The sequence below is a fragment of the Delphinus delphis genome, chromosome X, assembly GCF_949987515.2.
Source record: "Delphinus delphis chromosome X, mDelDel1.2, whole genome shotgun sequence".
Taxonomy (NCBI): domain Eukaryota; kingdom Metazoa; phylum Chordata; class Mammalia; order Artiodactyla; family Delphinidae; genus Delphinus; species Delphinus delphis.
In genome coordinates, this window is record NC_082704.1 from 12,814,807 (window position 1) to 12,828,360 (window position 13,554).

Sequence of the window (13,554 nt, forward strand, 5' to 3'; positions counted from 1 at the left end):
ACACACACACACACACACACACACACACTAACATGTCCTTTTTCAAAAATCACAAAGAGGATAATAGAAGCTGGCTATTCCGTAACTTGCCTTTCTCAACTAATGATATATCTTAGATGTCTTTCATTACCAGTGTATATAAATCTACCTGATTCTTTGTACCTGGTCCATAGTGTTCAATTGTACAGATGTATTATCATTTATTTAGCCAATTTTTTGACAGGAATTGGGATCACTCCTAGTTTTTTTGCTACTAGTAACCATACTGTAATAAACAATTAACCTATTTTAATTATCTATATATATTTTACAATGAGCTTAAAGTATATGTGTATGTGTGTGTGTGCAGTGCATGTGTATACCTCTTGTACTTAATAATATGCATTTTCATGCATAAATATAGATCTATAGCATCATTTTTTTGGGGGGGGCCACACAGTGCAGCATGCAGGATCTTAGTTCTCTGATCAGGGATCAAACCCACACCCCCTGCAGTGGAAGCGCTGAGTCTTAACCACTGGACTGCCAGGGAAGTCTCTATAGCATCATTTTAAGGGCTGTGTATTATGTTATATTGGATGAATGGAACATAATTTGTTTAATGAATGCCCTACTGTTGGAGATTTATGCTGTTCCTGATTTTTCACTAGTATAAACAATGCAATGTTAAACATCTGTGTGCTTAAATTTTTGTGCATTTGTCAAATTATTTTCATTGGACGTACTCCTAGAGGTGAAGTTGCCAGGTCAAGGAGTACACATATTTTTGAGTAGTCATTTCATTTAAAAGGAAAACGCCCATTCTGTCACACAGATTTGCTAAACAGAGGTCCTCAGATATATAGCCTCAGGAAGAAACATTTATATCACGTAGGTCGGTGGTTTCCAAACCTGATGTAGTAGGCAGAATAGCCCCAATGATGGCCATGTCCTAGTCCCCAGAACCTGTGAATATGTTATGTTACATGGCAAAGGAAACTAAGGGTGCAGATGGAAGGTTGCTAATCAGGGCGATTATTTTGATTATCTGGGGCCCAGTGAAATCACTAGGATCTTTAAAAATGGAAGAGGAAAGCAAAAGAAGAGAGTCAGAAGAAGATGGGACTATGAAAGAATGATCAAAGAGATGCAATATTGCTGGCTTTGAAGATGAAGGGAGGAGACCATGGGCTGAGGAATGTGGGCAGCCTCTAGAAACTGCAAAGGGTAAGGAGACAGATCCTTCCCTACAGCCTCCAGAAGGAATGCAGCCTCGCAAACACCTTGATTTCAGCCCAGTGAAACTCATGTAGAAGGACTTCTGATCTCCAGAACTGTAAGAGAATCAATGAGTGTTGTCTTAAGCCACTAAACTTGTAGTAATTTGCTACAGCAGCAATAGGAAACGGGTACACTTGTTTACACCCAAAACTAATGACGGGGTGTGGGGCAGGGAGGAGATGGGGGAAAGGTAGGAGAATGGGGGAGTCTCATCCCCAGAGACTCTGATTCAGTAAGTCTAGGGCAGAACTGAGGAGTATTTTTCACCGTGCTTCCCAAGTGATAAAACGCATCAAGTGGGGCTCTCGAGAGGCACTGATATAGACCACATGGCTCTGCAGAAGTAGCCATCTCCTGTTACGTAGACAGTCATTTGCTGGCCTGGCGGATGGTCCAGGTAGCTGATTGAAGATGGAGCTGACCTGGGGCTCCAATCTGGCACCAACCTTAACTCCATGTCCACGTGACAGTGTCAATCAACCTCACTAATCTGACCCCAGCTTGATTTTTCAACTGCTTATCAACCCAAATGCTCCACTCCAGTCAGACTAGTCTAATCGTCATCTATTCAACGAGTCTTGAGATTTATTTGTCTTTGCTCTTAAAATACTGCCCTATTGTCAGCTGGGTCGTCCAGAAAGCAGGCTCCGAGAAAGAGTTAAAGATGTGAGAGGTATATAGGGGCTTGGGGCGAAACATCTGCAAAAGATAAAAAGGGAAGGAGGCAGGGCTTCCCTGGTGGCGCAGTGGTTAAGAATCCTCCTGCCAGTGCAGGGGACACGGGTTCGAGCCCTGGTCCTGGAAGATCCCACATGCCGTGGAGCAACCAAGCCCGTGCGCCACAACTACTGAGCCCATGTGCCACAACTACTGAAGCCCACGCACCTAGAGCCCATGCTCCGCAACAAGAGAAGCCACCGCAATGAGAAGCCCGCACACCACAACGAAGAGTAGCGCTGCTTGCCACAACTAGAGAAAGCCTGTGCATAGCAATGAAGACCCAACGCAGCCTAAAATAAATAAATTTATTTTTTTTTAAAAAAGGGAAGGAAGCAGAATTGAGGAGGAAGAGACTCAGACTAGGATGCAGATCTGATAAAGTCTCAGCCAACTCAACAGGAACCCTGGAACAAATACTGCCCAATAGAGGAGTCCCATGTTGTGCAGTAATGGCCAGGTCCTAACACTCCTGTCATGCTCAGTCATTGGCTGCCCATGAATAGCATGACTGAAGCAGATCCTAAGGTGCTGATAGGTGGAGGCACTCAGCGGACAGCACTTCTTGGAGCTGAATGGCAAACCCCTGGCTGCCAATTCTTCCGTTTTCCAGTTGGCCAGACCCTGTCCTTTCTTTGAGCCCTCCTATGGCAACTGTTGACAGGTCTTGTCATAACCACTACATGTATTTCGAAATATAGGCTGTCTGAGCTGGAAATGTCCTTAGGGATCATCTCATTTTACATATTGAGAAACTGAGACCTGGGCGGGGTGGGAGGGTGAGTCATTCAAGATGGCACAGCTAGCTGGTGGCAGAGCCAGAACTGGAACCCAAGCGTCCTAACACTCAATTCCGGTTTGCAGTTAACATTAAGAAAAGGCTGATCATTTTGAAAGATGAGTGGAGGGTCAGTCTTCACCTAAAACGTAATTGTAACTGCTGTAAATCAATAGACTAAACTTGCTTCCAAGTATGCTGAATCATTAAAATGAAGGGAAAAAATAACCAAACTTCTCTTTGAGAAGATCTCTGAGGCTTAGTTTAATCTCAATTAAATTGATAAGAAATAGTGATAAAACTGTAATCCTTATGAAAATTCTATAGCCCATTTCATTTCTATAATCACCACTAATCTATAAAAAATTCAGTGACATACTATTTTAAAATCGTACTAATCTTATTAAAGGAATTCGTACGGACCATTGCATTATTTTGAAAATACAGACGGTTTACAAAATGATTTTCAATTATGTCAAGCTAGAGAAAGTTATGGAAAGGGCAGAAACTATTGTTTATACGGGAGAAAGATGTGATATAAAGATTACTTGGCTTTATCTCTGGAGAGGTGACTTTCTTTTCAGCCTTACACGTGATATTGATTTTTAGAATGGAAAACTGCTTCAACACAAGTCTCAATTGGCTTTGCAAACAACATCCTTATTTGGAATTCTTGATAGTCTTTACTACCAGGAAAAGGAAATTGTCACCTTTTGTTTTAGCCCAGGTATCATTCAAGTATGTAAGTTTCCAGCACATTTGGCAACAATTTCCATTCTTTCAGACTGTAAAGTTCAGCAATGAGTGTGTTTGGGTTGGGGGAGATGTGGCAGCGGGTGAGTCAGTCAATCCGGCCACTTGTCAATTTCTGAAAATTGTAGAGAAAAATGTGAATGAGGTTTATGGGCTGTAGCCCTATTGGGCCTGACTTTCCAGTTTCAAACCTTGATCGATCTGCTAATTCCACCCCCTCCCCAACTAGCATCTCACAAGATTATCAACTAGGAGTGTAGATGAAACCCTACAGATAACACAGGGGGCTGGGTGTGTGTGTGTGTGTGCGCGCGCAATTAGCAAGAGCAAAATGCCAAAGTGAGCCAAATAAATGCTTTTCAAGTTACCTTTTTGGAAGTGAGGTGTGAAAGTTAAAAAGGATGGATCTAGAAAGACAGAAACCAAAGTCTAGGATTAAGTAGATGATCTGGGGAGGGATTTACTTGTCTCAGAGGAGCAGGGGTCTTTCAGAGGCAGGAGACCTTTTCTTCCCTCTTTATTAACGTGGGAAAATTGATCACTGCTTTCAACTTTATTCAAGAAAGAGCTTCCAGGCTGAGGGATTTGCAGGGAAATATTATCAGATTACCCAGGCTACACAAAATGCCAGCCCTCTTGGAATCATTTTTCTTTTCCCTAAATAGCATATTGAGTTCAGTTCTGATGGGCATGTTATCTTCTAACAGATGAATCTTTCTACAGCGAGCCAAGATAAACACACACTTGTTTCAGTGCTGGAATCAGCCTCCACCCTGAATTTTCCCAACCATCACCTAAAATAGAACACGGCTTTTGAAGGCAAATAACTGAGAGAAAATGTACTGGTCAAGTTTTTTTTCTCTTAGTAAATCTCGGAAACCTATGTAACACACTGGAAAAACTGCTTGAGACAAGAGAATTACTGTATTACTGCCAACGTTACCAATTCACTCGTGCAAGAGCTGATGGGAGAACAAAATATCCAAGAGCCGCCCTGATGGTAACCTTTGATAAATATTATGGTGGAGAGAAAAGAGCCCCGAGATCAGACCCGGGTTCCAGCGCTGGCTGTGTGACCTTGGGCAAGTCATTGGCCAACTCTAAGCCTCAGTATCCACATGTATTAAGTGAAGATAATCATGTCAATCCTAGGGTTGCTGAGAAGTTTGCATGAGATCATGGATGTGAAAGAATTTAGAATTAAGAATAGCATAATCCAAAAATGTCATTTGATTATTCACCCTTTGAGCTGTTACACGGGAGCAACTGGGGTGTGCGTGGGGAACGCTGGTGGCAGGGGCCTCCAGGGTTGTCAGGGCTAAGTACCGAGCTCACACCGGACCATGAGCTGTCTATCAGATCGGAGAGATGAATGAGTTTGGAGAAATTTGTCATCTCATCTGGAACAATCTGCAGAGAAGTCCTGCTACCAAGTCTTGGACCCACGTGGGCAGCCACACTGGTGGCCCCAACGGTTCTGTGCTGGAAAGAAAGTTACTATTTTCCCGATGTCACTAACAGCGGAAGAGCTACAGGAAAGCTTCCGTGTTCATGGCAGTCAGGCGGGCCTCTGCAGAAGGCTGTCAGGTGCAGATGACCTCCTCCTCAGAGGGAAGGCAGCCAGCAAGTCTTGCAACTCATCCAAGAAACGTTCTGGATACAGAGCTCATTCTAGGCCCCACTTGGGATGGCGTGGTTTGCTTACTAACGACTTGCAAGTTACTTCTCAGATTGCTCAGCCATTCTATTTGGAATCACTTTTTTAGAATTCAGGGATCGAATTTTCCGGGTGACTATCTCGTTCATCAGGCCCAGCCTGAGACCTTTTCAGCTTCCTTTCAGACTCCAGCCACTCTCAGTGGGTCTTGCCCACCCCATTTCCATTTTGCTTTTTGTAGAGGCAAGAGGGAAGATGGAAATAGTCTGGTTAAGGCTAGAAAGTGTCAGGCTGTTCCTGGAACCTCTATTCAGTTCGAAGAGTGGGACAACCCCATCGGGTACCACGCCATCAGTCTTGATGTGGAAGACCCAGCTGATGGAGGGGGTAAGGCGGCTGATTTCTAAGTAGGAGGGCAGTGGGTGCAGGGGGTGTGAGCCTCTATGCTCCCCACCACGGAACATCTCTTTTAACCATCTTATATGCTGAAAAAGTTAAAAAAAAAAAAACCTAATGTGGGGCATAGGTGCCAAGGAAAAGTATAGAATTTCAGGGAGAACAGAAACTTGCTTTGGACTCAGTGCTCTTTTGTGGCAGAAAGAGATAAGGACGGCGATGTCTCTAGACCCTCTGGATTCTCAGTAGAAAACCATAAGCAGGTTTGGAAAAAGGAATTCTCTTCTTTAAACCGGAGTTCAGTAAAAGAACAGATCTTTTCTTCTCTCTGGAGACTGGCTTTCTGAAAAATAGGATAAGCATGATGAGGAAAGAAGCCAGCTTGGGGTCCAAGGAGCCCAGGTTTGAATTCTGACCTACCTCACCACTCCTAGCTGTGTGACCTTGGGCAAGTTGCCTAGCCTATCTGAGCCCCACTTTCCTCAACTGGTAAATGGGAATACTAATGATACCTACCTCCTACATGAGTTACACACACGTAAAGCCCTTAGAACAGTGTGTGGCACAGATATGTTCAATAAATATTAGCTCTTATTTTGTTAAAGAGGCAGTGCCTTTATAGGGAGTAGAATTATTGTGGGGTCATGCTGCAGCTTAGATTAGTGGGTAAGACCAAGGACAGAGAAAGCTGACGCTGACACTTACCTTGACTTTGGGCAAGTGACTTAACCTCCCTAAAGCTCCATGTTCTCATCTGTGAATGAGGATATAAACAGTACCCGTGGTGTGGGGAGCTATTGGTTCTTCTTTTGCCTCACTTCCATGGCTCTTGTCATTCTCCTCACCTTCTAATGATCTTTACTTCATGCCACTTCAGCCAGCCATTTGCCCTGGTCACACGCCAGACCTCATCATGGCCTACACAGGTAGCATCCTTGCCCTCTCAATTTCGAACATCCGCTCTCCAACCACCATGTCCCAATGTCATTGGCTTACGTAGTCTTATCACCGCATTTTATATAACCTCATCCTCCAATCCATCAACCTCCACTACCCGGCACCTCCCATCTGCCTCCATTTCCTTCTTTGAGCAGCTTACACGCCATGGTCCCTTGTTCCAATCACTCGCTTGCAAATACCCTCAACTCCTTTTCCTCTTTCTCCACCCATCGCACTCACTCATCAAAATCTCAACCCTGGATGAACCTCACCGTTTGCCTTCTCTGCATTACACTAACCCAACAGCACTGGCAAGAGTCACCCAAGCCTGTTTCCACTTAAACTGGTGATCTCAGCCTTCATAGTTGACTGAGAAGAGAGAAATCGTGTAATTAGTACATTTCAGACTCCCCACAAACAAGCCTGCAAATCTACTTGCATCTGTGTCCTTATTCTCCTTCTTTTGTCTGCTTTCAATGGCAGAAGGTCCCCTCCTCTTAGCAAATGTCAGTACTTCCACATGTCCCTTTCAAAACTTCTCAGTGTGGGGAGGGGGAAGGGTAAGCTGTGACAAAGCGAGAGAGTGGCATGGACATATATACACTACCAAACGTAAGGTAGATAGCTAGTGGGAAGCAGCCGCATAGCATAGGGAGATCAGCTCGGTGCTTTGTGACCACCTAGAGGGGTGGGATAGGGAGGGGATATGGGGATATATGTATATATATAGCTGATTCACTTTGTTATACAGCAGAAACTAACACACCATTGTAGAGCAATTATACTCCAATAAAGATGTAAAAAAATTTTTAAAAAAACTTCTCAGTGACTTCAACCACGAATTTATCCTCATCCTCCCGTCATCCATCTCTTCATTTTGTATAGGCTGTAATATTTGCCTTCTTTAAAAAAAAAAGACCCACTCCACTCCACTAGTCTCCGTAGCTACCACCTTATTTCTGTTCACCCCCCTCAACGCTATGCTCTCCGAGAAGCTACTGGCATTTACTGTCTCCACTTTCTCATCTCCCATTCCCTCTTCAACCCACCCAACCTCGCTTCCGTCCACACGCTATAACAAAAACTGCTCTTAACTAGGTTATCAAAATCTTTGATGCCACATCCAATAGAAATTTCCCTGGTCTTCTCTTATTTGATCTCTCGGAAGCCTTTGCCACAGTTGATCATGCTCTCTGGAACTTTCTCCTCTCTGAGTTTCTGTAACACTTCACGCTCCTGGCTCTCCTCCCACCCAGGGACTGCTTCTTCTCAGTATCATCTTCTGGGTCCTTATGTCCTCAACTTGTAAATATTGGCATACTCCAAGACTCTGCCCTCTGCCCTTCTCTCTTCTCTGCCTGGGTGATCATTCAATGGCTTTCAATGTCATTTTATACTGAACAATCTCAGAAGTTTATCCAGACTCCCCTCTTGAACTCCACACTTACATACACAACTGTTGAAGAGGGATTTCCGCTTGCACGTCTTGTAGGCACCCAGACTGAACGTGGTCAGAGTTTTGTTCTCCTACAGTCTTCCTCATTTCCATACATATATCCACCCAGTTGCTCAAGCAGGAAACCAAAGAGCTAACCCCCCTCAAATAGATCTCAAATGCATTAACTTCATTTGGCCTCCACTGCTGCCATCTGATCCAGGCTACCATCCTATGCTTCTGGCCTCCTAACTGGTCTCTTTGTTCTCATCCCTTTCTCCAGTCAATCCTCTCCACAGCAGGTTTCTGCACCCTTATTAAGTGCAAACTGGGGGCTTCCCTGGTGGCGCAGTGGTTAAGAATCCGCCTGCCAATGCAGGGGACACGGGTTCGAGCCCTGGTCCGGGAAGATCCCACATGCCTCGGACCAACTAGCCCGTGAGCCACAACTACTGAGCCTGTGCTCTAGAGCCCGTGAGCCGCAACTATTGAGCCTGCGTGCCACAACTACTGAAGCCCGTGCGCCTAGAGCCCATGCTCCACAACAAGAGAAGCCACTGCAATGAGAAACCCGCGCACCGCAAGGAAGAGCAGCCCCCCCCTCGCCCCAACTAGAGAAAGCCAGAGCGCAGCAATGAAGACCCAGCGCAGCCAAAAATAAATAAATAAAATTTGTAAAAATACTTAAAATAAATAATTAAATGCAAATTGGCTCACACTTCAAACCCTTCCATGGCTCACTGGGTCACTTAGAAGAGAAAATCCAACCTCCCACCATGACCCAGAAGGCCCTGTGTCACCCGGCCCCAGTCGACCTCTCCAGGCTGGGCTCTGGCCCGTTCCTCACTCACTTCCGGGCCTGGGCAGGGCAGCTCCCTCCATCTCCACTCCAGCTCTTCCTAAAGCTCACTCCATCCCTCACTTCATTCGGGTCCCTGCTTGCACATCACTTCCACACAGAAGCCTCCCTTGACCACTTTATCCAAAGTTGGCCTCCATCTTTCTCTATTTCAACACTTGGTATGCTTCCTTCATACTTACCGTAACTTGCAAATATTTTGTTTTGTCTTCTTTATTGGTTTTTTGATGGAGTCTACTTTCCCCACTAGACTATTAACTCTCTGGGGAGCAGGGACCAAGACAGTTTTATACACTATTAGATTTATATATGTAAATAAAAGAGCACCGTGTCTGGCAAATAGCAATGTCAATATTATTATTACCTGTAAAAACTGAAGAAATGTACAAGGAATCAGTGTCTATTTGTACAGATTAAAAAAATCAAATTCACTAAAAATTTCGGCACCGCAGTTTTGGGGAGTCCCCTCCAGAAAGGTCTCTCCAACTAACTACCCTTCCAGCAGATCGTTCTTCTCTCCACAAGGTCTCTGCCTCATGGGTGTGGGACACCTGCATGAGGGGACTAGGCCATATTGGAGGGGAAGGAGGGGACTCGGCCTTCCTTCCTTCCTTTGACAAATATTTATCTGGGGTCTCACAGAGGAAATCTTTCAGAACTACCAAAATCCTTCCTGAAAGTTTCATCCAGCTCACTTCAAAATCAGGTTAATATATGGGAATTCCCTGGTGGTCCAGTGGTTAGGACTCAGCGCTTTCACTGCCAGGGCCTGGGTTTAATCCCTGGTCGGGGTACTAAGATCCCTCAAGCCACGTGGGCAAAAACAAAAAACAACTCCCCCCCAAAAAAACCAAGCCCCCCCCAATCAGGTTAATATAAAATATATCAAGAATCAAACATATAAAGAGGCGACCAAGTCCCACGCCAAAGCTACCAACCAGGAAGTGATGGCACAGAATCTGGGCATTTCACGAGCTCCCCTGTGGTTCTCAGCGCCAGGCAAGATGGGGAAACTGGCAGTGTGCTCTCTTAAGAGCATGGGTTTTGAAGGGGTTTCCTGGTCCTTTTAGCCACCTAGGGAGTCACCCCACTTCCCCGTCCCCACGCCCTGCTGCCTCCTCTGCCCAAAGCCACAGCTGCAGCTTGGCCAATGGGGATGGGGGCTATTGGCATAGCCAGGTACCCATTCCCCACCTCCTGTCAACTGCTCTCTGCATGGAAGGCTCATCCCCTTGGCCCTTTCTCAAGGTAATACTGCTCCTTTGCATGCTTTCCAAGTCTTCTGCACCCACTCCTCTTATTCCAGGATGGTGTCCTGGCCACAGATGGACAGTGAACCCACCGTACCAGTTGCTAATCTTCACTGTTGTACACTTGATTTAAGTTGGAATTGTTTTGATGATTTATGTTTCGTGTAATTTTCGATGCTGATCATTGTAGGACACGGCAAGGGCAGAGAGAGAATACCTCTGCTGCCTGCTGCTGTGTGATCTTAAGGCGAGTAAGGCCTTTCACCTGTTTGAGACTCAGTCCCCTCATCTATAAAATGGGCATATTCATTCCTTTATTCAGTCAGTCAATCCCTATTTACTGGCTACCTCTCGTATAAGGCACCTAGGATGTCCTCATACCCGTATCTCAAGGTCGTTGTGGGGACTGAGCGGGATGCAGTGTGTGGGATCTGCCTCACAGCCATCACCCACAGGTGGTGCTGCTGTTAATTTGGGCCTGTGAACAACGGAAATCATCAAGTTTTTAGTAATTCTAAGGCTTATAATTTTTAAATGTATAAACTCTTAACAAGTACTTAGGAGACTTGATAACCCTGATGTCATTCATTAGAAGGCCAGCAGGGCTCATCCCCTCAGGCGGAGCCTTCCATGAAGCCTGACAAAGCCGCGCTACCTTAAATCTACCTCCCCACCTGGGCACCGCCAGTTCCTCCCTGAGGGTGATTTGCACCTTGCTTGTTTCTGTTTTACAAAATGGTGCCAAACAAAATTAATTTGTACTCTGTTGGCAGATAGATTTTTACCATTTCCTTTTTCGATGTTCTTTTATTGTTTCCAGCATCTGTGCACTCATTCATCTGACACATATGTGCTGACCTCTGCGCCAGGCACTGCCGCAGGTGCTAAGGATGGGGCGGTTCACCCCTCAAAGCCTCAGCCCTCAAGGACCGGACATCCTAGGGAGGCCTATATATCGTGCTCACCCTCACTCCACACCAAACTGTAAAGTGCCTGAGATCTGGGGCCGTGGTGGCAGCTCTTCCCTTGATGCCTCTCAAACACACAGCAGGAGAACAGCTGAAGGCACACAGGATGCCCTCCCGAAAGGCACTTTTTGCTGCCTTATGTTGTGCCCGGCTCACTGGAGCTAATTCCCATTAGAATGTAAATTCTAAGCATTTACATATATTATTTCAATTAATCCTCACAGAAGCCTGATGAGGTGGGCATTATTTTAATCATCATTTTATAAATGAAGCCACTGAGGTATGGACAGGTGAAGAAACGTGGCTAAGTTCCTAAAGCTAGTAAGTAATGAAGCTGGATTCGACACCAGGTCATGAAAATCCTCATGTCAACCCCTGAGACTGTCCTCATTTGACATCACTTTCAAATTGAGCGTGGGCCCAGACAGACTCCTAGCCTTTGGTGTCAGGTGGCATTTTCTCTGACTGCAGAGTCCCGGGGTGGCCCTATGTTCTAGGCTGAAAACTGAACATCTGGGAAAGAGCAGGCTAGCCCTCATGAATTTGTTCGTTTTCCTGCGTCACCTTGGTTATCTCACTTAAATCCAGCGCAAAGAACTCAATAGAGTTGCTTTTATAGCCAAATTAGAAAATGGGCAAGACATTTTACAAGATACCAAGTGCACGGGCTCTTTGAGACCAAAATGAAACCTATTCTAGGGATGAAAATACTAAGTAGAAATGGGGGTCATTTCAATTGCTGGAGATCTTGGGTTTGTTTTTTTTTTTTGAGTTACTGAAAAAACTTTATTCACAGAGCAAGTGTGAAAATGTCTTTTTATTGGTATTAAAAGGGCATTTTAAGGCTGTAATACCAGCTCTTTATTCCTTAAAGGGAAGCAGTTACTATAATGATGTACTTGGAGCCACACGGCTAAGTTACCACCTTCCCTCTTCATTGGGGAACCATGAAGTCTATTATGTTGCCTCAGGAGGGCAGCTTTCCATGAGAAATTGCTACATTTGTAAAGAACATATTGACCATGATGAAAAGATTTTATCCACATCTACACGATGATGACAAAATTGGACATGACTAAAAGGTTTGGGCAGCCCAATTCTCAGGAACAAAAACTAGAAACAAATGTCATGATACCCATAAAAATGCCTTGATGTGTCTGTCGAGCGTGGGAGATCCTGGTTTTTATGCTACAAGCTTGTTCTCAGGATACAGAGACATGCTATCAAAGGCAGAAGCAGATACTTACTTTCAACTGCAAGGCTGGAACTGGCAGGTCCACCATCAGGGGGGAAATAGATTTTCTTACCTAGGAAAATAGAAAACATGATTGGGAATGAAATCGGGGACTGGGTTAGAAAGTGCCCAGAAGCCCCCCAGGGAACCCCAAATCGCCTGGTCCTCAATTTATAGACACCTGACATTTTATCAGTTGCTACAAAAACAGAGAAGCTTCTGTTTTGAAGGCCCTGTGGGTTTTGTTCCCATGTTACAGGCAATGTTTCTGATCAAGGGTCACTGACTTCCTCAACAGATCCTGGACCGTCGGTCACCAATTAATCTGACAGATATCTGCATTAGTAGGAGAGTCTGAAGAGTTGGTAGCAGTCGAGACTTTAGTGATCAACATTTGTTTGAGAATGTGTCTAGAACTTTCAGGAATTGGATAATGCCTGCATGGTGGCTTTGCCGTGATGTGCCTGGCATATAGTAGATGCTCACTAAATCTTTGCTGAATTGGATTTGAACTGCACGGGCTTGTTATGTTTGGGAGGTGATGATTTGAGCCATCTGTGTTCTAACCATCTGTTGAGACGGGGCTCTGCTGTGTGTGTGCACAAGCATATATACACAGTTGGCCTCATCTGTCCCTCTGAATCCAGCAGGAGCAGATTTTTGAAAAAGAGGACTAGGGTGGGAATTCTCATAGGTTTCCCAAGCATGACATTTTTATGATTTACTCTTTAGGTACATTCCTAATCAAACTGTGGGAATGATGGAGTGGTATTTTAATGGGAAATTGGTTTTCGACATTAGGATGGAGCACAGCACCTGACCTGGGTAGGGCTAGACTGAACAGGCCCTTTGTGTAATATATATACTTGGTTCGGAAGTAAAAGCAGCTTCTAGCAATTTCTTTCAGGCATGGAACACTAGAACCAGATATGTATGGACCAGGGAGCTGGAAAGAAAATTTATCTAGGGTACAGAAAGCCAGAGGATTAAATATCTGTCGGGTGAGTGAGTAAATGAAATGGTGAATGAGCCTTAAGGATGCTTTCGTTTGTGGAGGGGTGTGGGTCTGGGAGCAGAAGCCCCAGACAGTCAGGCACCGTGACGCTCTCCAGGCAGCAAGGGGGCTGCCTCCAGTCACTCTGAATTTTAATGTGTGGAGCAGATGGATGGTATAGATGGCCCCTGTTCTTGCCTAGGGGTCTGGCATTATTGCAAGTTGCCAACCTGTTTGGAGGATAGAGTTTTGAGCCTGTAGGTATGTCCCTGAGTTCTGTCTTACAAATGGATTATTCGGCAGCTCACAGTGAG

At 45.0% G+C, this 13,554-nt stretch overlaps 1 protein-coding gene across 1 annotated transcript in view; it reads right to left on the minus strand.

Moving 5' to 3' along the window:
- The window catches only part of LOC132418498 (N-alpha-acetyltransferase 11-like), a 581,283-nt gene that overhangs the window by 317,032 nt on the left and 250,697 nt on the right, over nucleotides 1-13,554 (minus strand). The window lies entirely within an intron of this gene.